Raw genomic sequence first — 4,299 nt, 5'->3', positions numbered from 1 at the left:
AAAGAAAGAAAGCCAGAAGAGGGGTCAGTGAAAGGGGCTGGAATGGTGTGGTCCTTAAGGTTGTGTGCCAACTTGGCCGGGCTGTGGTGTTGCGTGGCTGGGTAGCTGGATGTGGTTATTCGCCATGATGAGCCTGCCTGTCATCACCTCCATGGTGGAATCTGCTGTGAGCACCTAACCAGCTGAAGGGTTGCTGCCTTTGGGGTGTGGCCTGCTTGCACTACCGATGGAGAAGCTTTCAGAAAGGTCTCCAGATCTTTGACACGTTTGGATCCTGCATTTGGCCAAGTCTGCACTGCCAGGTGCTGGACTTGAACCAGTGGCCTGCCGCGTTCTTGGCCTAGCATACTGATCTTGGGACTGTGCCCATTTACCCTCCAACCTTGGGTTTAGCAGCCAGCAGCTGCTTGAGTCAGAAGAAGCCTCCAGCTCCAGTGGGCCTGCAACAAGAGGCAGAGCCAAAGCCCAAGGTCAAGGGGCCTTCCCCTAGTCCCTAAAGCTGGCACTCTGCATTTGGACTTCTAACCTCCTAAACTGTGAGAAAGTAAATTCTTGTTTGGTAAAGCCATCCACTTGTGTTTTTGTTACAGCAGCACCAGAGAACGATGACATTGGGTCATTGTTATGTTAACTTATCAGGAGCCAAGCATCAGGACAAGGAGCTCTGGTGGCGCAGTGCCTAAAGCACTGACTGCTCACCAGAAGGTTGGCGGTTCAAACCTACCAGGCAGTCTGCAGAAGGAAGATGGGGCAATCTGCTTCCATAAAGATTTACTACCACCTTGGAAACCCAATGGGGGTTGCTATGAGTCGAAATCGACTTGATGGCAGTGGGTTGGGTTTGGTTTTGGAAGCGTCAGGACTGCTTCCCTGCAGTTGGAGAAACAGAGGCACTAAGAACGTGCCATCCATTTTCCCATCAGACCCTGGGGCTCCACACACAGGTAGTTCTCTAAATGGCCCAGTACCTAAGGCCAAACAGTCTTACCAAGCTGCTTATTCAGGTATTGTTTCACTTGACGGTGACTTTAGGAAAACAAGTCCTTACAGGCTTGAGGTTCAAGAGGACACCTAAGGACAGATGGTCTGGGTCAGTCACCCCAACTCTGTGAACCCCAAAATCTGGATTCCAGAAGCATCAAAACGGTTTGTCAGCTGGGAACCAGATGAGTGTCTATGACCCAGGAGAACAGCTCAGGTGCAACTGACCTGGTTGCTTAGAAAAAGGGAAGCTTTATGAACCTCAGAGCAGGTACCAGAATCCCTGGTGAGAAAACACCTTAAGGGAGCTACAAAGTTGGGCCAGGATGCTAACTGGGAAAGAGTGGCCTAGCAGGCCTGCGGGAAGGAACAAGAAGGAGGGGAGGTTTGCTCCCAACAGGGACTGGATAGTACGGAACAGAAGGGAGGCGAGAGTCAGGAGCCAGAAGGCAGCAGGGACAGGGTGTATAGGGGACAGGCCCAGGGCCTCGTCAGTGACAGGGACTTTTTGGGACATGGATGTCTGTGTCCAATGGGAGTTGGCTGTTTGGCTGCAACATTAACTCTTCTCCATTAATCCTTGTCCCTAGCACCTCAGTAACCAAACCCAAACCCATTGCCAGTTTCAACTAGGTGACCCTACAGGATAGAGTAGAGCTGCCCAATAGAATTTGCAAGGCTGTAGTCTTTTGTTTGGGTTTGTTTTTGTTTTTGTTTTAGGTGAAGGTGATGTGGTAGCTAAGTTGTGTGTCACCTTGGCTGGGCCTGGTTGAGGGGCTGGGCAGCTGGGTGCCGTCATCCCCCGTGATGAGACTGGTAATCATCTCCATGGTAGAATCTAAGGCATGTGGTCTACTTCCAGTATACAAGCAGCAGCTTTGAGAAAGATCTCTAGCTTTTTGGCAGTCCTGGGATAGATGGGGCTGAGTCTGCAGTCAGCAGCCTGCATGTTTCCTGCCAATCGTGGGACTGTCTCTGGACTTGAACTAGCGGCCTGCTGTGTTGTTTGGTAATCTTGGGACCGTGCCATTTTATTTGTCAACCTTGGATTTGTCAGCCTCAGCAGCCAGAAGCTGCCTGAGTTAAGAGAAGCCTCCAGCTCCAGTGGGCCGGGAACAGGAGGCAGAGCTGAAGGCCAAGGTCAAGGGGCTTTCACGCAGCCCCTAGAGCCTGGCACTTTGAACTTGGACTTCTAGCCTCCTGAACGGTAAGGCAATGAGTTCCTGTTTGTTAAGCCACCCGCCTGTGGTACCTTCTGTCAGAGCGGCACTAGAGGGCCAAGACACGCGTTTCATGTGGTCCTGCTCCATCCCATGATTGGTTGTGGATCGCACCTTTGAGTTCCATGGAGTTCTCATTGACTGATTTTTAGAAGTGACCTCCAGGCCCTTCTTCCGGGTCTGTCTCAGTCTGGAAGCTCCGCTGAAGCCTGCGCAGCCTCACAAGCAGCACACAAGCTTCCACGTTTGGATAGGTGGCTGCGCCCGAGGGGCTCTCGGGAGTGGAACCCAGGCGTCCTGCGTGGCAGGTGGAATTCTACCACATGAGCATCCCCAAATCAGAAATCATCACAAGGTATCAGAGAAAAGTGTCTCCTGCATCGTATCACTTTCCTCATCTGAGGTAATAGTTTACCACAAATAGGGGCTTAAAACAACAAAGATCATGCTCTTATAGTTAAGGCAGTTAGAAGTCCAAAATGAGTCTTAAAAGATATATATATATGCCATGGAATCAGTTCCTGTTCAAACCAACCCTACAGGTCAAAGTGGAACTGCCCCACAGGGTCTCCAAGGCTGTCAGTCTTTACCGAAGCAAAGCCCAAACCACACCCACTGCCCTGGAGTTGATTCTGACTCACAGCGCCCCTAGAGGACAGAGTGGAACTGCCCCACAGGGTTCCCAAGGCTGTCAATCTTGACCGAAGCAAAGCCCAAACCAAACCCACTGCCATGGAGTTGATTCCGACTCACAGCGCCCCTAGAGGACAGAGTGGAACTGCATCACAGGGTTTGCAAGGCTGTGAATCTTTACAGAAGCAAAACCCAGACCAAACCTAACGCCGTGGAATTGATTCCGACTCACAGCGCCCCTAGAGGACAGAGTGGAACTGCACCACAGGGTTTGCAAGGCTGTATACTTTACAGGATTCCTTTGCAGGAAGCGGGGAGCCAGGGGTCACCAGCTGGATACAGGTAACGGTAGAGAGAGCCCCCAGGCAGGAAGCAGGAAGACAGGGACCAACAGCCAGATACAGGTAAAAGGGAAGGCCAGGAAGTGAGGCAGAGGAGTTTGGAACAGCTAAGGGAGATGAACTTGTCTGTCAGTCTGTTGTACTGTGGTGGTTTGTATGTTGCTGTGAGGCTGGAGGCTGTGGCACCAATGTTGCAAACACAAGCAGGGTTGCCCATGATGGATAGGTTTCAGTGGAACTTCCAGACTGAGACAGACTCGGAAGAAGGAAGAGGCCGCCCAGTTCTCAAAGAATTGGCCAAGGAAAACCTCATGAGTAGCAGTGAAACACTGTCTGATAGATTACTGGACACCTTTATGAATAGTCCTGAAACATTGTCTGATACAGTGCTGGAAGATGAGCCCCTAAGGTCAGAAGGCACCCCTGGGAAAGAGTTGACTCATCACAGTAGAACCGATCTTAATAATACGGATAAAGTAGAGCTTTCGGGACCTCCATTTGCTGACGTGGCATGACTCAAAATGAGAAAAACAGCTGCAAACATCCACTGATAATTGGAATGTACAAAGTATGAATCTAGGAAAATTGGAAGTTATCAAAACTGAAATGGAACACATAAAGATTGATATCCTAGGAATTAGTGAGCTGAAATGGACCAGTTTTGGGCATTTTGAGTCAGACAACCATATGATCTACTATGCTGGAAATGACAAGTTGAAGAGGAATGGTGTGACATTCATCGTCACATAGAATGTTCCAAGATCTATCCTGAAGTACAGTGCTGTCAATGATAGGATAATATCCATATGCCTACAAAGAAGGTCAGCTAATACTACTATTATTCAAATTTACACACCAACCGCCAAAGCCAAAGATGAGGAAATTGAAGATTTCTGTCAACTTTTGCAGTCTGAAATTGACCAAACATGCAATCAAGATGTGCTAATTATCACTGGTGACTGGAATGCAAAAGTTGGAAACTAAAAAGAGTTACCAATAGTTGGAAATTTTGGCCTTGGTGATAGAAATGATGCTGGAGATAGCATGATAAAATTTTGCAAGACCAACAAATTACTCATTGCAAATACATTTTTCCAATAACACAAATGATGGCTATACACATG

The sequence above is a fragment of the Orycteropus afer genome, unplaced genomic scaffold (assembly GCF_000298275.1).
Source record: "Orycteropus afer afer isolate SDZICR_OR568_19922 unplaced genomic scaffold, OryAfe1.0 scaffold00099, whole genome shotgun sequence".
Classification (NCBI taxonomy): Eukaryota; Metazoa; Chordata; class Mammalia; order Tubulidentata; family Orycteropodidae; genus Orycteropus; species Orycteropus afer.
The sequence above is the reverse complement of the archived record's forward strand: the minus strand, read 5'-3'. Positions refer to the sequence as shown.